The following is a 26,453-nucleotide window of genomic DNA, read 5'->3' as shown; positions in this document are numbered from 1 at the left end:
CCTTTCCATTGGAGCCTACATTCTGGTGAATGCAGGTAATAAGTAACCTAATCAATTATATGATTTCAGACACTGAATAAATGCTATGAAGGAAATGAAGTATGACTCATGTACACAGAATTATGTGTGTGGTTGTATGTGTGGGCTCATTATAGGTATTATGTTGTCTGTTGTATGTGTAAGTTTTATATGTGTTGAATGTTATTATGTGTATATGCTGTGTGCATTTTTTGAGTGTGACATGTGCAGTGGGTGCTATGTATGTGTTGAATATGAATGTGTGTGTATATTGGTGATTGTGTTTTATTTTAGGTAAGATGGGGCCAGAGAAGACATTTCTGAAAAATGCCTTGTTGAAATTGTAGGTCAAAAGTTAATGTTGTGTTTATGGTATAGTTCTAAGAATAAGGTATATGCAATTATGTTAGCACCAAACTGTAATGTGATGATGAGGAGAGAACAATACACATTTAACAACTTCTCCTTTCATAGATTATCACACTGAATCCTCACAGTTACTCTATGAAGTGAATATTTTAACTGGGATTCAAAAGGCATCTTCTAACCTCAGACCTTGGTGCTCTTTAAGCTTAAAAAAAATGGAGAAAGGAAAGATGTAAAGCACTGTTAGAAGTAGATAGTGGAGCTGGGTGTGGTGGCACACACCTGTAATCCCAGTGGCTCAGGAGGCTGAGACAGGAGGATTGCAAGTTCAAAGCCAGGCTCAGTAAAAGTGAGGCGCTTAGCAACTCAGTGAGACCCTATCTCTAAATGAAATACAGAATAGGGCTGGGAATGTGGCTCAGTAGCGAGTATCCCTGAGTTCAATCCCTGGTACCCCCCAGGCCCCTCCAAAAAGGAATTAAATAGTGGAGAATCATAATTTCTGATTGTGGAGAAAAGTAAAGGTGAAAGGGAAGCATGTGAGGTCCATTATTGTAGCATAACTGACTTACTGGGAATATTAATAAGCCAAAATAACGTAAAACAGAATAATGACTGGCACAGTGTGTGCTACCTGTGTTTTTTTTTTTATTGCTGGCCTGGGACATTCATAGGAGAAACTAATGCAGTATATTGACACATGAGGTCTATGACTTTTAAAGCTTGAAGAAGAATTGAGTGCATGCTATATAGTCCAGCTGTGTACCAAGATGCTTGTCCTCAGCATGCAAGCTGAGAACAATGGAGATATAACACAAATCCACCATACATTGCTGGATAATAGTTGAAACTTACCTTTTGCCCATGGAGCTACTAAAAATATATTTGGAATGTATTTTTTGAATAATTTAATTTCCTTAGAAATGACAAAGAGTTCATTTAGTCACATTACCGTGGAACAATGATTTTTAATTTTAGCTGTACAGATCTCCTCCTATTATAACAATTGAATTCATAGGTAGCATAAAATTGAACAATGTAAAAATTAGAACATACATATTTAAAAACTCTTAAAGATTGAATAACCACACTCAAAACAAATGTAACAAGTTCTATTAAAAGACAAAGATTACCAGATTTATGAATAAAATAAAGCAAAAATAAAATGAGCTTCTGTACTTGAAAATAAAATGAGCAAATTCCAATTAAAATAAAGTTGGCAATAGTTGTATTAATATCAGACAAAATGCACTTTGATATTGTTAGAGGGTTTAGATATTGATCAAAAGAACTTGACAGTTTTCGAATAACCAAATTAGCTTAGCCCAGTTCAACACATATGTTTTATAATATGATATTTGAGCATTAGCAGTCCATGTTCTAACTTAAGTCTTTAGTAAATCATAGTAACTTTCTTATTCTGGTTTGTTACAAATGTTAATGTATTTTGTTTTTCATATGAACCTATATTTTAAACTGGATTAAATATGTTATCTAGACAAAATAAATAGCATTATTATTTGGTTGTGAGCAACAATAGGGACACATTCTTATGGTACAAATGAAATCACTCCCATTTACTCTGTTTTAGTGGATAGATGACCTATATTCATTAGTGAGAAAGTAACTTTAGAATGATGGAATGCCTCAAGGAGCAGTCCTCTTTATTCTTCATGATCACCTGAATAGGCCAAGTTAATTATGGTACATGGGTTAGTGGAGCTACTGTGTCCTCACAAAATGGATAGGGCACAGAATCAGCATCAGCATTGAGGAAGCAGAAAGCCTCCACAGTGGCCAAAGGATTAAGCACTTTTCTTTGGCATGAACTCATTTGTTCCTTCCAACATTTATGCTGTTATATAAATATTTTTATTTTGTGTGAAGTCAAATCAGTATCACCAGGGCAATGAACTTTATTTGTTGGACATATTGTACTGATGATTTTATGTAGTAGACTGTTAAAAATTCTATTCTATTAGAGATGTTGACTTCAGTGTTAGGTAATGGACGAGGGAAAGTGAATTAGCAGGAATTTAGATGCTAAATTATTTTGATTTTGTTTACATGTTAATTTGTCTTTTTTTGTGGTTCATTTTAGCATAATTATAGTTTTCTCCCCCTCAGAAATCTGATTTTTCTTAACATATGTCACATGATTTATGTTGTACAATATGATATGTATTGACTCTCATGTCAGCCACTGGCCATTGATGTCCAAAGTGGACAGTTTTCATGAGGATATTATCCTGGCAAATGAGATATCTAAAGAATTCAGAGCGATTGAATAAGTCACTGTGTATTTAAGAAGTGTTTTTAGACTACAATTACAAATATAGCAGCTTTAAATGCTCAAAATATGTTTATCTCTTTTGATCTTAAATAAGTTTGCTCATCAGTAAAAATTAAGAAGACAATCGAGCTACCTAATTTGTAGGGTTCTTGTGAAATTAAAAGGAAATGCAAATATTTGTTATTTTTTAAATATAATTTGGAAGGGCATGATGGTGGGAGGTATTATAATAGGCATTTTGAGACAAAAGGTTGAAAATGTCATAAATGAAGGCCTTTGACTTAAAAGCTAAAATTCTTTAAAATCTTCAGATTGCTTAAAAGTGAGACCTATCCAGGTAAAGACTGTCATAAAAACAGGTGGCTGTTTATTTTCAGTAATTTGAAGGAGCTTGGTAAGTACTAAGGATTCTTTCTTCTGCCATGTAAAGATGACTTAAACACATCTAAAGGCTTGGTACTGCAAATGTAAGTTAGAGAGATGGGTAATACTACTAGAAGCCGTGATATCATTGAAACCAGAGAGTGGACTACAGATAAAATTTTTCAGTTACTATCTTTACTAAATAAAAAGCTCATGTTGGTTAAGAAGTTGTTTGGGTGATGCACTTGGTTTTCCCTGTCCATTTTGTTATAGTGTGGAAAGTAGCTTCTTAATATGAGGAGTATCTACAGTGCTCTAGTGTTACAGCATCGGTATATGAAGGTAACAGAAGTAAAGCAAGCTTGGGAGAAAGAATGTCCTGGATCAATGCTCCAATATAGAAGTTAAATTTAATATAACATGAAAGCAAATACATGGGATTTTTGTGTTATCACAAATTATTAAAATACAGCTTTTATATATGCTGAAAAGAACTTGAGTAAAAGTTGTATGACAGATTATCCTGGTTTGTCTATGGATTTTGATTTTCAGTGCTTAGCATCCTTCTGGGAAAACTGGGACAGTTGGTCATCCTAAGAGGAAAATATCAGATAAATATCAGGGCTTTAAGTTGCACCAATTGACCTCAATATAAATTGAAGAAAAATAACAATGCCCTTAGGAATGTCTCTGAAATATAGTTTTACCAAGTGTTTTGTGAGGAGCAGGAGTTGGGGAGAATTTCTGTCTGCATTACTGAGCATATGGTTGTCATAGTAGTTTTTCCATTCACCTTGTAGCATTGAAGAGAAATAAGATGGTATCATGCACCAACATCCACACCCTTTAGGAGAGTTTCTGGTGGAATGATCCACGGTCTCGTTGCAGAGATGGGAGAAGGACCATGCAGAGGAAAACAACTCACCATACTAGAGTAAGTCTGTGACAGCAATATAATCAGAAAGGTAGGCTGACTCCTCGAGAGCAAGTGTAGCAGCATGAAGTTCCCATTCCTTGATTCCTCGAGTGTGGACAGCAACAGCAAAAGGAAGAGGCTTTTCTTCAGTATACCAAAGAGAAACTGTAAAGAGAAATAGCTGTTTGATTAGAAAAAGCAAATATCCAGGTTATCTTATAGGTCCAATATTTGTTGAACACAAGCACACACATATATACATACTTAAGAATCTTGCTAGGCGCTTGGGGAATGTGATTATAATTAAGATGAGCCATAAGAGCAACAGACTATGGTTCTTAGCTCTTCTGAGTTTTTGGGCTGGATAATTCTCTATTATGAGGGGATGTCCTGGGTTGGTGTTTATCTGCATCAGTGATCTCTAATTACCAGATGTAACAGCACCTCTCCCATGTTCTGACAGTCAAGAATGTCTGAAAACATTGCCAAATGTCCTTTGGAGGATAAATTGATTTTTGTTGAGAATAACTACTATACATACTGATAGTTCATATTGCCATCTAAAGATGACTTAAACACATGTGAAGCAGTGAATTTTATCTTAATTAATACTGCCATTAATGGATGCAGTTGGATCTTGTTAGAGAGAGATAAAATATTAACCATTCATCGCTATCATTTATTGAACACTTACTATGTATAAGGAAGTGCATACGATAATTAAGGCTTTACATTTATTATATAGATCCTTACAAGGGTTTTATGAGGTTGGGGCTTCACAAGGTTGAAAAATGAAGGGATTCTCAAGGCTGTCAGAGTGTACTCTTACAAGGCACCTGTTTTAGCCAGCTTTTTTTTGTTGCTGGTGTCCAAAAGACCCTGACAAGAACAACATAGAGGAGGAACAGTTTATTTTAGCTCATGGTTTCAGAGGTTCAGTCGATGGTGTGCCAACTCCATAGCTCTGGATGAGGCAGAAAATCATGGCAGAAGGGCATGGCAGAGGAAAGCAGTTCAGACATAGCAACCAGGAAGCAGAGGGAAAGCTCTATTTACTAAGGACAAAACATAAACCCAAAGACACATTCCAATGACCTACTCCCTCCAGCCAGCTCTACCTACAGTTACCTACAATTACAACCTACTGAATTCACTGATTATTTTATGTCTCTGGTTATCTAATTATTCACCTCTGATAATTCTTGCATGGTCTCAGACATGAAATTTTGGGGGATACTTTATACAAAAACCATATCATTTTGTCCCTGGCCCCTAAAAGCTCACACCCATCTTATAAGGCAAAATACATTTAGTCCATTTTCAAAAGTCCCCATAGTCTTAACAGTTCCTACATTACCAAAAAGTTCAAGTCCAAAATCTCATCTGAAACTCAAGGCAAACTCATGGATGGTTTTTCCCTGTAAAGATCAAAAGCAAGATGTATCTATCTATCTATCTATCTATCTATCTATAGAAAATAGATATAGATATAGATATATAGATAGATATATAGTATAATAATAATTATATATATAATGGCACAGAGTAAACATTTCCATTCCACAAGGAAGAAATAGGGGCACAGAAAGAAGGGATGGGATCAAAAAAATCAAAATTCTGCTGGAAAATTCTGTAGTTCCACATCCAGCAGCTGGGGCACATGACATTGTGATATTCTCTACAAAGGGCTTGTATAGTTTTGCCCTTAATGGCCTTGCTGGTGAAGTACACATGGCCTCTCTTGCTTGTTTCTGCTCAGTTCCTGCAGCTTCCTTAGCAGACATCCCACATTATTGGCATCTCTTATTCGTGGGGCTCTCCAGTAGCTTCAGCTTCCTTCTTACATCTTTATGCGTCACTCTATAAGGGACAGCCCACAGAGAATCTGGCCTCTCAGGCCTTTTAAATCTTGGTGGAAACCTTCATGATCCCCCAGTTACAGCATTCTGCATTCCTGCAGAACCAGCACTATATGGTTGGTGCCAAGGTCTGTCACCATCTCAATCAGTAACCAAGTCTCCTGGGACCATCGGTGCAGCAGCTTCTGAGTGTTTGGGAAACTGATCATGGTAAAACATAGTAGAAGATAGGAAAGGCAGCAGAATACAACAGACACTAGTATGGCAATATGTAAATCAATGGATTGTAACTGATGTGATTCTGCAATCTGTATACGGGGTAAAAATGGGAGTTCATAACCCACTTGAATCAAAGTGTGAAATATGATATATCAAGAACTATGTAATGTTTTGAACAACCAACAATAAAAAAAAATACAACAAACAAACAAACAAACTTTCTAGTCATCCCCTTCCCCTGCAAGCAGGGTGCCCCCAAGGCTTCTTCTCAAAGGAATTTTTATTTTTGGACCCTTTAGCCTGAATTAGGTGTGATCTTGCCAATTCCTGAGATAACCTCAAGCCATCTTTCCTATTATTTCTAAGTACTTAGCATTTCTTTAGTGGCTATAATATCTTTAACAACCACACTTAGCCCCAGTTTTACTTGCACTTTTTTGTACAAACTGCAAGTTTTTTAGATCTTTCTGCTCTGCAATCTCCTCCTGATTATCACAGCAAATTTGGCTAGTCTACCAGAAATATCCATGTAGTCTTCTGAAATTTCCTCCGCCAGATGAATTAGTCCATCATCTTTAAATGCAGCCAGAAAACTCAGGGCATGGGCAACATGAAGACAACTTCTTTGCCAGAACATAACATGAATGGCCTCTAGTCCAATTTCCAGTAGAGTCTTCCTCCTTTTCTGAAATCTCATGAGTCCAATCTTTACTGTCCGTAGTGTTATTGGTATTCTGTTCCTTTGAACTCCCACCAAAATTGTCCATTAAGCTCCACTTACAACAACCTAATGCTTTTCCAGCTTGCATCTGTAAACTTTTAAAATTCCCTCCCTGTAAACCAGTTCCAAAGGCTTCTAAATGGTTAGGTTTGTCATTCTACTGGTACTGATTTCTGTTTTAGTCAGTTTTGCATCACTTTGACTAGAAGACCTGATGAGAACAAAATAGAGGAGGAAAAGTTTATTTTGGCTCACAGTTTCAGAGGTTCAGTCCACAGTAGACAAACTCCATAGCTTTGGGCTGAAGACGAGGCCAGTTCTTCAGATTTTAGACATTCAGATAGGTATCATGGTTTCTTGTTTTAATTTGCAATTTTACAATGACAAATAATTTTATGAATTTTTCACATCATTTTTCCCATCTGTGCATCTTTTTTGGAGAGGTGCCAGTTTAAATATTTTACCAATTTTAAGTGAGTTATTTATTTTCTTTTCATTAAATTTTAAGTATTCTTCGTATATTTTGAAAATAAATCCTTTATCTAATGTTTTAGAAATATTTTCTTCCAATTTGTAGCTGTCTTTTCATTCTGTTAATATTATCTATTGCAGAAAAGGAGTTAATTTTAATTAAGTACAATTTATTAATTCTTTCTTTAATAGTTCTTGCTTTTGGTGTTGTATTTAAAAACTTGGTTCCAGGTATGGTGGTGTTCATGTGTAATCTCAGCAAATAGGGAGGCTGAGGCAGGAAGATTGCAAGTTCCAGACCAACCATGGCAGCTTAGTGAGACCCTATCTTAAAATAAGATTACAAAAAAAGAGGTTGGGAACATAGTTCAGTGGTAGATCACTCTGGGTTCCATTTCTACTAACAAAACAAAACTAAACTAAACCTTATCATTAAAACTAAGGTTACTTGGATTTCCTCCCATTATCTCCTAGGAGTTTTGTTGTTTCAGATACTACTTTTATGTCAATAATCTTAGGGTAATATTGTGAAAAAATAAGGTCTACATTCTTTTTTTGCATTTTGCTTTTTGCTGTGAATGTTCAATTATTCCAATATTATTTCTTGAAATGACTTTTTTTTTTCTTTTGGTCAACTTTATTGATATCGAATACATCCCTTCTTTTTTCCCCCACATTTTTAATTGGGGCATTGTAGTGCACCAATTGTAGTTGTACATAATGATGGGATTTGTTGTTACATATTTGTTCATAACATAATATAACTATATAATTCGACTAATATCACTTCTTAGCACTTCCCATTCCCTCCCTTGGTTTCTTTCCTGATCTCTCTTTGATTTTCATGAGATCTGCCCCCACCTTTCTTTTTCCTCTCTGGCTTCCACATATGAGAGAAAACACATGACCCTTGACCTTCTAAGTTTCACTTATTTTGTTTAACATAATGGTATCTAGCTCTATTCATTTCCATACAAATAACAAAATTTCATTTTCATTTATGGATGAATAAAACTCACATTTATAAGTATATATACACCACATTTTCTTTATCCATTCATCCATTGATGGACACTTAGGCTGGTTCCACAGTTTGGCTATTGTTAATTGTGCTGCTGTAAACATGGTGGGTATGCATGTATCACTGTAGTATGATAACTTTTAATTCTTTAGTATAAATATTGAGGAGTGGTAGAGATGGGTTATATGGTAGTTCCATGTCTAATCTTTTGACAAACCTCCATGCTGAAAGAGGAGTGTTTTTTTTTCCTTCACATCCCCTTCAGCATTTATTATTTGAATTCTTGATGATTACCATTCTGACTAGTGTGAAATGAAATCTAAATGTAGTTTTGACTGCATTTCCCTAGTTGCTAACAATATTGAACTGTTTTTTATATTTTTGTGGGCCATTTATAATTCTTCTTTTGAGAAGGATCTGTCTATTTAATTCATTTACTCATTTATTAACTGAGTTTTTTTTGGTGTAAACTTTTTGGGGCTTTTTATATATTCTAGATATTCAGCTTCTGTCAGAAGAATAGTTAGCAAAGATTTACTCCCATTTGTAAGTTCTATCTTCACATTTATAATTGGTTCCTTTGCTGTTCAGAAGCATTTTAACTTGATGACATCCCATTTATTAACTCCTGGCATTATTCCCTGAGTTTTAAGGGTCCTATTGAGAAAGGAAAATGACCATTTTCCCCTCTTTGTTGATTGCCTTAGCTTCTTTGTTAAAGATTAGATAATTATGTATGTGTGAGCTTTTTTCTGGGTTCTCTATTGCATTGGTCTATGTTTCAATAATTATTTTAATAATACTGTACTGTCTTGATTACTACAACTTTATAAGAAGTCTTAAAATGAGATAGCATCAGTCTTCCAACTTNAAAAAAAAAAAAAAAAAAAAAAAAAAAGAATTGATACTGTAAAATGTGACCTAAAGTTTATGCTTTACATCAGTGAGACTGAAAATATTCTCAAAAGTCTTTCAAATGAAAATCTATCTCTACCAGTTCTATAACATTTAATTCATTTAATTTTTGACTTAGATGTGAGTTTGGATTTTTAATTTTAAAATATAGAGTATTTTTCATCTAATATTTAGCACTTTTCACTCAATATTTCTTCAGCAAGAAGGAACTAGTTTTCACTCAGAAGAACAGGGGAGCCCATAAGTTGAATAAGTTATTGTTTACATTTGGCAATATAAAGTTAATAATATGCTTGCCAGGAAAGTTATAAATCAAAAATGAAAAAAAAATTGGCAGTGGGGATGCAATTGGAACATTTTGCACAAATACAAGCAGTTAATCATCCAGTTGTGCTCTTGATTAATAACTTGCAGAATGCAAGAAGAAAACAAATGACCAATATTTTCCCAACATTGAAGTTTTACTGCTCTAGGTTGACAAAATGCTGCTGGAAAAAATAGAAGCAAAATTATGGGAAAGGAAAAGTGAGTTATTTGTTTAAGAGATAAGCTGAATACTTTTTAGTGAGTTGAAACATTTGCAATGTTCTACATTCTTCTTCAGTAACCTGGTGGCCTTATAAAACCATTATATGATTACCTAAAGATTACATAGGTAAAGTTTTTGCTTTTCAGGCTTTGTTAATTATGGTAATTGATAGCTTTGTAAAATGCTTCAAAACAGTAAGTTTTTTTTTTAATAGTCTTAAAATCATCATCTCCTCATTTTTCTAGTTTTTAAAAGAAAACATATGCATTTGGGTTTTTTTTTGATACTATCATCCTACCATGATGTTTATGTCATTACACATTTTCTCTTTATTATCTAAAGTTATATTTATAGGTATTAAAGAAAACTTTATTACTATTATACTTTCCTGAGGGATTTCTTTTAATTCATGAGAATTCATGAGAATATACTGCTATTAAAATTTTATTAATATTTTAACAGACTTGTTTTGCGGAGGGTACTGAGGTTTGAACCCAGGTGCACTTTACCACTGAGCTACACTCCCCAGTCATTTTTATTTTTTATTTTGAGATAGGGTCTCACTAAATTTCTGAGAGACCCTCTAAAATGCAGAGGCAGGCCTTGAACTTGCTATTCTCTTGCCTCAGACTCTTGAGTTGTTGTGATTACAGTTGTGTGCCACTACAGCCAACTTAATAGACTTAACATAGACTCAGGACTATTTAAAAATTGTTTTTTCAAGTTTCGAATCTGGCCTAAACTTTTGTGATTTTATTATGATGTGACCAACTAAGAATCAGTCAATTAGTAAATACAGTGAATGTGATGTTCCTCAGTATATATAGATGTGCAGTGTAACTTTAGTTTTTATAACTCACACTCTATTTAGAATTATCCCTTTATCTGGAAGCAAAAGTTTTATTTTGTAGTACACTCAGTGGACTCACTTTCTTCCTCTGCCCCTTCTCTTTTTAAGTGAAGATAAGTTTTATTAGCCAATGTAGCTTAAAGCTCCATGCTTCCTGTGCCCCCCAGGTCTCCAAAGCATGCGGGAAACCATCTCTGTTCTCTCATACCACTGCTTATTTAAAGCCTGGTAGCTTGTTTCTTCCCAAGGCAATATATGGTAAATAGAGAACAAGCTCTTATTTCTCAAACTTGCTGGGGATTCTTTTTACTTTTGCTTGGAGCTAATTGTAGGTGTAGGTAGGGTGCAGTCCCTTCTAAAGGACTCACGTAAGCATCACATTCTAATGCTCTTAGACTCTTTCCCCTTATTTCAGTTTAGAGACTTTTAAAAACTTTCTTCTTAAATGGAAGAATTATTTTTTTCATCATCTTTTGTTTAAAACATGTATTTTGTTTTCTAGATTGAAGATTTTCTGACCTTTGTGTTGTGTCTGTTATGGACTTTACATTTTTATTTTGAAATTGAAGATTTGAGCATTGGTTCTGTCCTTTATTCTTTCTTTCTGCATTTCTTCTAGATCTATTGTATTCTGGGGATAAGTACAGAAAGCTTAACGATTCCCTGGTTTGAGAAAAGGTGTCAAGTAGAAGGAGGTATGTGTGAATTTGGAGTGGGGGAAGGAGGAAGAGTTGTGAGGGGCCATGTGCGTAAGTAGTTCACACGGCCATTCCACCACATAAGCATGAGTGTCTGTTAATGTCAGGTGCTTTTGTGGGCATAGGGAAGGAGATAAGAGAAGATATGCATCTAACCTTCAGGGTAGTTGCAATTAATGGAGGATAATAAAATCACAGAAGTTTAGGCCAGATTTGAAAGAATAAAATGTATGAAATAAAAAGGTGCAATTCAAAAATATGTGATTAATAAATAATTAAATACCTAATTGGATAATGCACACTCTATGGTGACATTATTATGCAAAAGAGAAGTAGAGAGAGATTAGACTGTGGTGGTGAAGACAATTGTTGGGGATGCAAAACAAGTCAAGATGGCGCCTGGCAGCTTGCCAGGAGGAGTGGTTTGTGAAGCAATGCCAGCGAGCCATTAAGATAATGAGGATTCCTTATTGGCTGACTGCTGTATCTAGATGATGTTAATTGAGTCAAGCTGTGTGTAATCAGTTGGGTATATATACCTCTGCTGTCCTGCAATAAAGCGGCTCCTGCTACCTCGGGTGCCCGCTACTTTGAGTTCTCGCTGAGTTCCTGCTGAGTTCAATTGCAATAAAGTAGTTCCCACTTCAACCTTCAAGTTGCTTGTCACCTCTTGGTTATTTAGCCCACCTGGACTATGGCAGACAATGGTCCTGAAAGTTGAGTAAACTGTGTGAAAGAGAAAATGGTGAAGACTATCCAAAGTGAGAGTAACTATGTGAATTAAAGTTATGTAGCAGAAATAAGTAAGGGGTGCATGAGAGGGACAATAAAAGAATTAGTCTTTATGAAGAAGAAATTGAATGCTGGGAATAAGGTGAAAATAAGTTAGACTGGGGCAACTTACACACAAAATTTTCAAGTTGGCAGAAAAATTCATGCTTTTGCAACAGTCAGTGGAAGATTATACAGAGGCATGGCAAATGCTTTTGTAGGGAAAAGGGGTGACAGAAGCCAGGATGAATTGATACTCAGGGAGGCTGTTATAGTAGTTCAAGTGTGAGGTAAGTGCTCAGGAAAGGGCCATATGAAGTGGGAATACAATGGGGGAAAAAAAAGGAAAGGACAACGAGAGGCAAGTGATATATGAGTTGGGAAAAGGAGAATTGGATCATATATTGACATAGTTACCTAGTTTTTAAGCTTTATGTTTTTTTATTTTTTCTTCTATTCAATTACATGTTTGGTTTTGGGCTCATTGTCTCAAGGGATGTATATAGCAGAGTGGGAACACTAAATTTGGCTTTTGTTTTAGAAATTTAAACCTCATAAAGAAGGAAGGATTTGTGTAATCTGTAATATAAAGTTGACATGAGAGTAAAGAATAATGTTTTGATTGGATATTTGAAAGCAGAATTGCCTTGAGTCTAGAAAGTAATGGATTGGGCAGGGAAGAGAGAGGAAAGAGTTGATGGCATCCTGGAGATCTGAGTTCTCCACCCTGCTTCCAAGCAAATGCTCTGGAGAAGCTGGGGTTTGGTAATATGCTACCAAGGATGTAGCCCCCATGAGGCTTCCAGCAGATGGGAATGGTAAATCTCATGGGAAGATTTCTAAGCTCTAAGAATGGTATGGAAGCTTCTACCTAAAACACCACAATGCTGTGGCATGATAAACTTCTCAGTAGTTACTCTTACATGAGAATCGACTTGAAGGTCATGTTAACTTTCTATCTTCTCCAGTTCTTTTTTTCCCTATCTTCTCCAATTCTTACCCCTACAGAATCTTTCTTTTTTAAACCTCAACATGACTCTAGAAAATTGGAGGAAATCTTAAAGGACACTCAACTTGAAGTTTCTAGATTGTCTTATAGACTTATAGTAATTCTATTGAGTAATAAAAAATTCATTTGCTTACTACAAATATGATTTTGTGCACTATATTCATCCTAAAATAATAGTAGCATATATTTTATCCCATGCTAGTAAAAAACATTTATTAGAAAAAGATTAATTTAATAAATGTTAAAACCCTGTTTGGAAGAAACTTGATTATGTATTTTTTCTCTTATATTCATTCTTTTAATAAAGAAATTAATGTCAGTTCCTAATGAAAGTTATTCCCCAGAAATGTGAAAATAAAATATGGTGTCTAACCTCAATTAGCCTAATGAGGTAGGAGGACATGTAAACAATTATGATGTGGAATGCTTTAGATCCATTGTAGAACAGCCTGGGATAGAAATAAATAAAGCAATCATTTTAAAATTGACTTCCTGAATGTTATCATGTTATTATGGATACCAAATTGTGTGTTAGATCTGGTGGTTATAAAGAAGAAATAGTTTATTCACAAAAAAGTAATATTTGATAAGAATTCAGTAACAAGCTAGTATAAAACACTGTTTTCGTGTAAAGGAGGCTAAAAAAGGAGGTCAAAATAAATAAGTCAAAATCTTCCTGTGAGGAATCTGATATTCAGTTTTGAAGTCAGTGCATGTATGTATATAAAACACGAAAGTGGGAGAGATTGAGTGAAATTAGGTTGGCATTTTATTGAAAAATTGGTGGATGCTGTCATGGCTCAGAATTGGAAAAAGGAAAAGGAAAACAAGAAAAATGACAGAAGGCTTACAAATGTTGATAGTATAGTTTTGGAAATCACCTACAATTAAAATATGCCACAGGAGTATCTGAAGATACTGAAGACTAGCCCCCGAGCTCTTGGAATGCCTACCACCACAGCCTGGAAGACAGAACTCAGAGAGTAAGGAAATGAGGAGTTGCCTGAGAGCTGAGAGCAGGAATGGGGGACTGTCAGAAATCAGGGTAAGGAAGTTCATGGAGGAGAAGCTGCAATCCATTGTCAAAGGCTGCTCCTGACAAGTTGCAAAGAATCAGGACTGGGATGGGCCAACCTGTAGCACAGTTGGAAATTCTACCAGTGAGAATAAGGGACAGATCCAGCCATCATTTTGGAAGCTAGAATTCCTGCCAATTTCTTTTCCCTCTTTTCTCTCTCCTTACTTTCTGCCCCCCTTTCCATTAATTCATGTGTAGAGTTTCCTCAAAGTCTTATTTTTTAATTTTCATTTATTTTATTTCCCTCAAACTTTTTTTTTGTTGAATAAACAACACTTCTATGTTCAAATCTACAAAAAGTTATATAGTATGTATGTGTGTGTGCTTGGTGTGTATGTGTGTGATTTACATACATGTATACTTACTAAATTTTTTCTCCTTATTTTTTCAACTACCAATTATTATGAGAATTTTTGTGCTATTGTATATATACACATACATACACATATATGTATGTATATATATATATATATCTACCATCTATGTATAATCTTAAGGGTCACATATTATTCCTTGTGTGGACACAGGTAAAATATCCTACTAGTCCCCTAGAAAGATTTGTTTACACATTTTAGGTGTCCTTTTTTAAATAGATAAGTCATGTTTTATTTTTTAAAATTTCTTTTAATGTTCTTATTTGTTCTTCTTAGTTATATATGATAGTAGGATTCATTTTTGACATAGTTATAAAATATGGAATACAATTTGTTCTAATCCAATCTCCTGTACTTCCCCTTTCCCTCTCTTCCTTTCTCCTCCTATTTTCTTCTTTCTATTATACTGCGCTGTAAAGGATAGTTAGGTAAGATTCATTCCACTGTCTTTCCCTATCCTTTCTCCCTACCTTTTCCTTCATTCCCCTTTGTCTACTCCACTGATTTTTCTTCAATTCTTTTTTAAACCACCCCATCTCCTTATTTTGGATTAGCTTCAATATATCCGAGAAAACATTTAACCTTTGACTTTTTGGGACTGGCTTATTTCACTTAGCATGATAGTCTCCAGCTCCATCCATTTACTGAAAAATGTCATAAAGTATCTTTCTTTATGGCTGAGTAATACCCCATTGCGTGTGTGTGTGTGTGTGTGTGTGTATATATATATATTATATACACACACACACCACATTTTCTTTATCCATTCATCTGTTGAAGGGCACCTAGGTTGGCTCCATAGCTTGGCTAATGTGAATTGTGCTGCTCTAAACATTAATATGGCTGTGTCAATGTAGTATGCTGATTTTAACTCCTTTGGATATATACTAAGGAGTGGGATGGCTGGATCATATGGTGCTTCTCTTTCTAGTTTTTTGAAGATTCTCCATATTGCTTTTCAGAATGGTTGCACCAATTTCCCGTCCCACCAGCAATGTATAAGTGTGCCTTTTCCCCACATTCTCACCAACATTTATTGTTACTTGTATTCTTGATAATTGCCATTCCATTTGGAATGAGATGAATTCATAGTGTAGTTTTAAGTTGCATTTCTCTGCTAGAGAAGTTGAATACTTTTTTTATATATTTGTCAACTAAGTCTTAACAACAACAACAACAAAAATGCTGTAGTGAATATATTTACTTCTTGTGAACGTGTAAAATCTTTAGATAATTCTCTAGAATACAATTGCTGGTTTGGAACACATATGAATTGATGATTTCTATATACGTTAAGGCCTGAATTTGAAGTAGTATTTATTCTAGTTAACACAGCAACAGAGGATATACAGGTGATGATTTCTATTTGTTAATTGGCTAGGAATATCAACACACTGAACAAAAGATGCTACTGCTGCTAACAACCCTGTTGAAAGAAGGTGATAGTGAATGGAGAGGAGTGTGGCAGAGCAGGAGAGCCAGGACTCTTATTTTGATATTAGCTAGGATTTTAATTTTGTAAGTTTCCTAAGACATCACAGAAAGTCCTTTGTTTAAAATATTTCAAAGCCAAGGAAAAAATTCAACTTGTAGTTCAGAAGGTAGAGAAATTAGAAACATATGGTAAATTCAGTTGCAGACATGGCTTGCACTGACATGGAGACGTAATAACCCGGTGGTTGACTAGTCCAGTCTAATTCTGGTGAATAATATTTTCTCAGCAGTCTCTTGGCCGCAGAGTATCAAAAGGCACTGGGAACATGTTGTAAAGTGCCTCGATGCCCAGAACAATTACACTCTGGAAACATTCTCTTGGCTAGCTGAGGGTGACCCATGACCACAGCTCAGTTCATTCCACAAACAGAATTTGTCACAGAGTGCATGTGGAATAACACTCTTTGCAGGACTTTCTTGTCTTGCCTTTCTTGGTGCATGATATCATGATGGGCCTTCACACTTTGGAATGATATTGGCTCAGAATAGTAGAGATGAAAAATAATGTAACACTTTGTTTTACAAGATTATATAAGTGCTATTTTCATATTACTGACTGTACTTTTTAGAGAGATATATATATGAGTGTATATATGTAAGATGTACATACAAGATATATTATATATCACATATATATGAGTGAGGCTGGTCTAAAAGTCTATAACTTAAGATTTAACATGTTTTTACTATTTCAAGATTATGTAAGCAACATGTAAACTACCAGTACCCAAAGAAACACATCAACTTTCAATTTATTCTTGTACTCCTGTGTCTTCTTTGTCTTTCTGTGACTCCAGGGGAAAATATTATTATTTCACTTGTACATAATGTTTATGTACTTCAAACAATCCAGCTGAATTACTTGTCATGTTGTCTTTTAATTTATTTATATGCCTGTCTTTAATTAGATACCTACTGCTCAAAGTTAGGACTATTTTATCATTATATTCCTTGTAACTAGAGAACTATCTGTTCATGATAAATAAAGAATAAATGTTTATAACATGAATGAGACAGCTAAGACCACAAGGCACCTTGACATGAAATCCAAACTGGCCAGTAATAATCATTTTTCTACTATGGATCCACTTTAGTATCTGGTTTACTTAAAACTTTTTACTAGCTATATTGCTAGGTAATTTTCCACTGGCAATTGTATATTTTTGTGTACTTTGAAAGCATCACTATGTAGTTCTGTAATTAGTATGTACCACTTTCAAAGATTTCTGATGATTCTTTATCTGATGGGAAGAGTTCATTTGTTCTAATGGAAAATTTGACTCTGTATTTTCTAATGTATCTGATCTCATAACCTAAAATATATCCAAGGTAATACATCAAATTCAAGAAACTTCAAAAAATACTTTTTATCAGGAACCCATAGTCTGCCTTATTTATATACCATCACCATCAGATAATATTTAGAGAACATTCACATAGTACATCCCCAAGTACTGTATCAATTAAATTAGCTACGCTTACCAAATTGATGCAATATACTATGTTCCTTTTTCATGGATCTTCTTAGTTTTGGATTCAGTATACCTCTAATCTTATTTATTTCAAGTTGAACATTTTTTGTCACTATTTATTCCTTTTGTCAGTTTTAATATTCAACATGCAATCCTTCTAGTCTGTTTACTGGTGAAAAACATTTTTTTTTGGACACTTTCTCCCTGAGGCTTCTGTCCTATCCCTTCAAGTTTATGTGAGTTAACTGAATTTCATGCCAAAATGTTCATTTTCCCCTGTATAGGTATATGGGTGTATTAAGGTATCATTAGACAAGACATAATGATGTTATAATATAGCTTTTGTATTCGAAGAGGACTAGGGGATGTGACCAAAATACAAAAAGATTTTATTCATAATAGAGAATGTTAAGATATTATGGAAGTAATAGAAAACATTTATGTTATGTAACTTTGGAAACCAAATTACTTCTTCAGAGGATTGGTTTCCTTGTCTTGAAAATATTATGAAGACTGGAAATAATGTTTGTTGAGCATCTTGCACAGGGGAATTATAGTAGATGCTAAAATTGACAGCTGATAACAAAATCTACAGCTTCAAAAAAATCAATAAAAATAAAGGAATCTCATCTGAGATTCGTATATATGTGATGTGCATGCTTCCACTCCACTTTTACATTGTTTGTAGTATAATTAGTACTTTTTCCCACTGAGTCTGGGGGTAGCGTTGTGACTGACTCACAGGCAACCATAGCCAGTTAAGCAATGAAGGGAAATGAGTTGCAATCTCTTTCCCATTGTTCATACAGTACAATCCTCTCATTTTACAGAAGAGAAAAACTGAGGTCCAGATACGTTATGTAATTTCCTCAAGGTGACACATTTAGATGTGGGTAGAAACCTGTTTTAGAAGCCAACACTCTTGAATTCTCCTTCAGCTGCAACATCTTTCTTTCTTACTCATCTTTTTTCACAATAACTGAAGTAGCAATTCATTATCATTTTCCATTTTTCACAACCAAATACAGTAACACACAATTTTCTTGATTTAATATTTGTTGGTTTACATAAGTGAACCATACTGATCACTCTGGTGACTATATGTGATTTTTTTTTTTAAAACATGGTGCTGAAAAAAAAATGGTGCTGATTCAAATGGTGCTGATTCTATTGGCTTTCAGAAAAGAAAAAGAAAATGCCTGAGGGTCAGCAGATGTTGAAGGAGGAATAATCAAGGTAAACAATTAGATAATTAGGAAGTGTTTTTCTAAGCCAGGTTCCTCTAAAACTTTTCCACATACCCTCCTTTGATGGTTGGACTTTTTTCTGGATTGGATATTATGCTGTAAATTTTGGGTTGGAATCCACTGAAGCTGACAACGGTTAAATTAATCCTTCTTTTCACTGAAAACATGCTCATGGTTGCTAACAACTACAAAATTAATTTGGACTTATTTAGCCAAAGGAAAAACAGGATGAGAAAAGATAATGCAAAGTCTCTTTCTCATCATTTATGTCTCCACCCCCACTGTTGTTTGTTTTAGTTACATTTTCAAACATTCTCTCATTTTCCCATGTTCTCTGTTCGCCTTGGAAAATCTTCTAATAGCACAGATGACAAACAGGAGTTCCAGGAGTGCTGACTCATCACAGCAGAAGTCCAGCGATTTGGCAGAATCTCCACTTGTAAATGTTGAGACTGGCCCTTTTAAAAATAAGTCCATGGCAGCAGATGTCACTGTTGGTCTATCTTAACTTTGGGGCACTTCCTGACTAATGTTTGCTCATGAGCCTATAAACCCAGAAATCCTGCTTTTTAGGCAGCATGATCCTGTGGCACATTTTATGATGGCCCATGGCTCTCATATAAGGGTCAGTTTCTTACCCCTGGAACCCAATTTAATTACATAGAACTCAATATTATTATTATTATAGTTATTTTTCACAGAATTTTCACTTTCCAATTTTAATAGAGATATTTTCACTGAAGTCCAAATTTTCTTTCTTTCTTCCCTCTTTCTAGATGTTGTTAGGAATAGAACATCTTTCTTTCTCTTTTCTGCTTAGATGTGCTAACTTGTTGATGCAAAATTCCCCATTCTCTAAGATAAATTCTTCAACATGTTTTTGTGCTTTAACTGTAATGGAATTGACCTTCACTTTCCCTGGTAAATTTGTGAATTATTTACCTACCATCTCTCAGCTTCACATGCTCCTTTTGACTCTACCCTGTGATGCTAGGGCAATGACTTTGCAACTTCAGACCTCAGATTTCCTTGGCAGTTTTCTGAAGGCATTAAGGTGGGACTTGAAAGTATTGTAGAGCAGGGAGTGGGAAAGGAGACAAGACTTTCTTCCTATTTTTAAACGCGCTCTTTACTGGCTTCAAGTCAAAATGACAGTTTTTCTAAGCATCAGCTGGTAGCCCTCATTGTGGAAGTAACCCTGGATTCCAGATCACTTCTGGAACCAGGCTAATCATGTTCCCACAGAGGTTCCAGCAGCAGCCAGCCCCAGCCTCTTCCTTAGGGCACCAGATTAGTGGCTCCTCATTCCAGTGCCTACTTTCTGGTTATCCTCATCTATTCCCTCTATTCTTGTAACCTCAGGCATTGTAGCTGCTCCTGAGTTCCCTCTTTTTACTTTTTCAACCCTCTAACACCTGTGAAACCAATTCCCTCCATTAAATGTCCTCTGTTGAAATCAATTTCATTTCTGTTTTCCTGACTTGTTTCATTATACACACACACACACACACACACACACACACACACACGTACATTTCAAATTACATTTCATGTTAAAAATAGTTCAAAGCAAGTAGGAAATTCATTGCATCATATTGTGGATTTACATTTTAAAAAACTTTCCTGATTTGGGCCTTCAGCCTGTATTATGTATGTATTGATTTTGATTACTCCAATATAGACTGTATCTTGTGAAATGTATATATACTTTCAAATATAACCAAAGCAAAAACTAACACTTCATTGCAAAAAACACCTAATATTTGACAATGGAATTCCAATTAGGTTTTACAATTACTGAAATGACTTGCAGTTTCTATACCTTTTCTTTTGAAACAATTCTTGATTTCCCCAAGTTTTCCATATTGCCAAACCCAATAAACACTTTTTGCTTTTGACTTGACCCATACTTGACACTGTTGACCAGTTCTTCTTTCCTGAAGACTCTGCCTTTCTTCTTAGATACTTTCTAAATTTTTTTTCCTTGCTCCTCCTCAACTATTTCTTACACCTCTTATATAGGAATCTCAAATATCAATGATCTTCTGAGCTCTCTTCCTGGTCTTCCATCCTTCTCATGATATTTCTTCTCCCATATGACCATATTTTAGCTCATATTCTGACCTTTGGACACTATTTATATCTGAAGATTCTCTGATCCATACTTCCAGGTTAGACCTTTCCCATGAGTTCCAGATATTTTTTACAGCTCCCTGCTGGAAAGTTCCTCCATCTGTATGTGTCTTACTTTATTCATACCAAGATCTTATAGCTTCTGACTCTTATTGTGCTCCATATCTCTCTATTCCACAATTGTCTCTCAATTTAGAAGGTTTCATTTATTCACTTTCTTCATTTAGTTAATGCCAAACTATTTTTTAACATCCTATTATTTTTGGTTCCACAGATTGAACCCAAAGGCTCTTAACCACTGAGCCAAAAAACCATTTCTTTTTATTTTTGAAGACAGTGTCTCACTGTTTCTTAGAGCCTTGCTAAGTTGCTGAGGCTCACTTTGGACCTGCCATCCTCCTGCCTCAGCCTCCTGAATCTCTGGGATTGTAGGTGTGCACCACCATGTCCAACTCTAATATCTTATTTTTTAATAACTTATTTCAAATGACTATTTAAATATGTTGGTTGAAATAACTGTCTTAGTTTGAATGTTTCTTTGAGAAACATTCTTGTTTGTTCTCCTTTTCATCATTCATACTTCTTTTTTTCATTTAAAAGAAGTTTTAAATTCATACCACAATATGATTATTTCTCTGTTATCGTGGTTTTACCCTCCTCCTTTATCATATTTTTGTGGTAGTCTCCAAAGACATTCATCACCAGTACTTGCCTCCTATTGCTTGTCTCCTCTATCCAATGTATTTGTTGCTTCTTACATCAAGAGATGGAGTCTATATCCTCTCCCCTTGAATTGAGCTGTCTTTTGACTTGCATTAACCAATAGAATGTGGCAATGGATGTTTTAGGCTGGTATAGTCAAACCTTAAAAGGGCTTGTAGTATCCTTGCTCTTATTTCTTGGAGTCTAGTTGTCATGCTTTAAAGGGCTTAAAATTAGGCTTTCGAATGATTAGAGACCATGTGAAGGGAGCCCTGTAGGATGAGAGGCTGTCATGGTTATTTCAGTCCTATTGAGCCTAGTAGTGTTATTTTCAGTAAATACAGCTCTATGAACTATCTCATTTACAACTCATGGAACAAAATAGTCCCACTGAGTCTAGTTAACCTACAGAATCTTCTGTAATCATAACTTGCTTTAAGCCATTAAGTTTTGGGTTATATTGTTACACAGCAATATGTAAGAAATAATTATTCATAAGTATATTATTTGGGTTTCTGTTATGTTTTAGAATTGTACTCGTAGATGAGGGTGAATACAATAATTTACTTCAAGTCCCTTCACTTAGTATAGTGGATACATGTTAATGCCACTAAATGAACGTAGTTTATGGAATGAAAGAATGCATCAAAACGTGAGCTCAATCTCTTTCAAACAACTAAATAAATATAAATATTTTTAATATTAAAAATAAGTATCTATGGATATAAAATGGAATTGAAAATATGTGCATTTTTTGATTACAAGGTTTTCTAGTTGTTGAAATACTTAAAAACAAAGAGAATGACATTTAGACCAATAAATTCCAACTTAGTATTTTATTATGGCTGTATTTGTGGTGATTTTGTACATTCATTATTTGTACTTAGATGAGACAGGAGTTCTTTTTCAAGTTTTTGGAAAATTTTTTGTATGAAGTTAATTTCACTTTTATTTAACTGGAAGAATGATGTTTGAGAACCCATTGCCTAGTAACATAAACAGTATGGACAGTTAACAGCCTGAAGCTCCAAACACTAGGTGTTGTGGGTGACATCCATTGTCCAGTTTAATCTACACGTATATCTTATGAACTATTCCCATTTGCATTGTATACATGAAGTGCCTTCTGATTAGAAAGATTTAGAACATGGTAGAGCTTGGAGTTCAATCAAAATTTAATGGCTTCTAAGGAGGGACATAGTTGAGAGATGAAAAGAAACTGCATCTTTTTAAGACTGATGATAAAGAAAAAATCTTAATATATTTGATTCAAATGTAAAAAAATTATATTAAGTTTGAATAAGATCTTCAAGTTCAAGTTATAAGAGATCACATTTTGGAATAAAGAATTTAAACATACCAATTATGGTTTCCTAAATTTAGACCATTCTCATTTCTCTGAGTGCTTTTGTCAGTTTTTTTCACTGCTGTGACCTAAAGTCCTGTTAGGAACAAACTAGAGGAGGAAAAGTTTATTTGGAGCTCATGGTTTCAGAGGTCTCAGTTCCTTGATGACTGACTCCATTGTTTGGGGCTACAGGTGAGGCAAAACATCTTGTCAGAGAATGTGGAGGAGGAAAATAGCTCAGGATATGACAATCAGGAAGCATAGAGTTCTGCTCACCAGGAACAAAATATAAACCCCAAAGACATTCCCCCAATGACTACTTCCTCCAGTCACAACCTACCTGCTTAGAGTTACCACTCAGTTAAACCATATCAATGAATTAATCCACTGATTAGGCTAAGGCTTTCATAACCCAATCATTTCACTTCTGAAAATCCTTACATTGTTTTACACAAAGATTTTTGGGTTTAGATACCTCATATATAAACCATAACACTGAGTTTCTAAATTCACTTGTGTTTTCTAATATACTTGGATTATCATAACTGCCAGGTCATGAGGCCATCTTCCTGAGTGCAAGAGAAGCACATGGCCTTTGAGAAGGTCATGGCTGAGTCACAGAATCTGCAATGAATAGCACATCAACCAAACCATCATCACCTGCCACTTCCTTTCAGGGTGCCACAAGAGTAAAAGGTTTAGCTTGTGGTAAAGTAGGACCACTGGGGATCCTGGGTAGTAGTTATCAATACTAGTTACTCATTAGAATCATCTGGGGAACTTTAAAAAAATTATTGAAGTTCTAGAAAGTTTTAGGTCTGTGTTGGAGTCTGATATCTGTTTTTATAAAGCACCAAGTCTCTGATCTAGAGGATTTCTTTTTGATGATGCAAAGGACTTTTCTGCATTGATGAGGATACTTGTAAAGTGGTTAGAAGATGACCTTTTTTATCTAAAGAAGAGAAATATATCTTCTCAAAGAGAGACTGTTAAAGATATCCCGAATGCCTAATTAAGGAGTTCACAAACTGTGTGCATAGCAGAATCATCTAAAAGCTTGAAGATGCCAATTCTAGCACCCTTGATGACTAATCATAATCTCTGGGGCTGGGCACCAGCACCCACTGCAAACTAATCATGTTAGAATCTCTGGGAGTTGGGCATCCTGTGTAGAGAATCATTTTTAACGGAGGTTGGCAAGCTTTCTGTAAAGGCCAGATTGTGAATATTTTTGGCTTATGGGCCATCTGGTCTCAGACACAGCTACTCAGTTTTGCTACTGTAGTGTAAAAAGCAGCCATAGATAAGGCATTGAAATTTGAAGGTGTAGTTTATTGACCTCTGATCTAGAATAAACAAGTCTTAATTTTACAGGTGATGAAACTCAGGCCTGACAAGGGTTTGTGAAATGTCCAAGATTATCTACTCATCAATGGCAAAGGCAAGAGAGTACACTTAGTTGCCCAGTGCTCTATCCCCAGGGGTAAAATTTTGTTAATAGTATTTTCCTGGTTAATTGCTATTTCTTTAAAACATGCTGTATATTCTTTGATCATCACAGTGAATTTTTCTAATATAAGGCATACCTGTGGAAAAACTAGATAAGACAAACAAATGAACATACTTGTGTTCCAATATAACTGTTTATAGACCCTATGGATTTTCATATACATACCTCTCACTATATCATTATCTGATATTGGATCTTATAAAACTATTTTTGTTATCAAATTAGAAATCATATTTCTTAAAATTGCTCTCTCAGTTTCAAATTGTTCTGCAGAACATCTTTACGCTGAATTTCAGTACAAATCATAGATTATACTTTTTCATATCCCATTTTTGCAGTTTCCATTATAAATTCAAAGACAATGAAGAACTCAGAAAATGGTAAAACAAGAAAGATGATGAATCAAGGAATACAGAGAGTGCTGTTTATTAGCTGAATGAAGGAGGAGACTGAATTGTTGAATTGAGGAGAGCAGGATTATTTTGTTACAGAATCATCTGAGTTCATTTTTCAAGGTGAAATAGGAAAATACTGAAGTAGAGGTCAACAGACTTCACTCCCTCCAAGATACAAGTGAAACCCTCTTGAGCCTTTTGGTGCATTTTAGGCACCTTATGCAGTTCTTTTCTTTATAGTCAGAGATCTCCACATTGTACTGAGGTAAGTCAGGTAAGAAAGATCATACTGACTATTACATCAGAGCATCTACCTGGTCATTTCTCAGTTCTAGATGTTGCCACGTAAAACATTGACCCCGTATTTCATGATCTGATCATCAAGTGAAACTGGAACTCTATTTAAGGATCACTCTTCCAATTCCTATACATTGGCAAATAATTGGAAAAGAAAAACATAAAATGCTATATACGTCAATGTAGACATGTATCTGGGTTGGATCCAGTTTGCCACATCTGTGCAGTGTGTGATCTGCTGAAGCAAGGGAGGAATGGATGTGGACTCTGGGAGAGGACCTTTCTTTTCAAAGAAAGCATGTGTCTGAGGATTGCCAAGAGTCAAAGATAGATGGAAGACTGGGAGAGAGAGTAGAGCAGCGATGAGTCACTTAAGGAGTTAGCAGAGGTCAGGCTTCTTTCCATTAGCATGCCTAATAAATGAAGGAAGGACTTATTGGGATGATGTTAGCATATTTTATAATATTATATCTTCCCTTGTGTCCATAACTTCACATTTTTATCAGGAAAACAAACAAAATGACCGTGTGTAGATGATGGTAACTGTAGAAAGCCAAGTGGTTCATTAATTGGGGCTTTTGGGAGAAAAGAAAGAAGGAGGGGGCTGGCTTGGCATAAGAAGAGGCCTTGTGGGTAAAAACTGCTAACTTGCAGGTAGAATGGATTAGCCAGATGAGTAGTATGGGGAGAAAATGTAGCTCGGGAACATTATTCAATTCTAGAAGAGAAAGAGATTGCTGGGCTTAGACAAAAGTGGAGACTAGCCAAGAACCAAGTCCTGGTGGGATGGGAGGTGACCTGGCAATGTTGGTCTAAGTAGAAGCCAAGGTGAGATACTGAACTGGGTGGTCAAGATCAGAGCCAGGACTGCTGAACACAGAGCCAGGGATGGGAGGCAGTTTGGAAGGATATGCAAGGGGGACTATGCCAAGGATATGTACCCCTTGGTTGGGAGTTTTCAAATGGGAAAATTGCTAAGTTCATAATCCATATTATATAACATTATAATTCTTCTTTCACTTCTCTTTCAGTCCATGTTGAATTAAGAGTTAAATTTAAAATCCAGAATTTTGTTTTAAAAAATTAAAACACCCAAACATATCATCTTTCCAACAAATGTTTTTTAAACAGATCTTTCAGCCAAGTTGCTTAAGAACAACAGATGACTGGAACTGCACGTCTTTCTTCAAACACTGTCTACTGCAGAATGGAAACAGGAACCTCTGGGAATATCTGTGAGTCATAAAATGTTGTAGAGAATGTTCCAAAGCCATTTTCTTGCTAGGATGGAGAGTTCTAATCTCTTACTGGCAGGCTCTGTTGGCCACAAGGTACATTGTTTACTTTGATTCTTTCTCAGCTGTTCTTCATGATCTTGGATCAT

This window comes from Marmota marmota, unplaced genomic scaffold (assembly GCF_001458135.2).
Source record: "Marmota marmota marmota unplaced genomic scaffold, marMar, whole genome shotgun sequence".
Lineage (NCBI taxonomy): Eukaryota > Metazoa > Chordata > Mammalia > Rodentia > Sciuridae > Marmota > Marmota marmota.
This window is presented reverse-complemented; position numbering follows the sequence as displayed.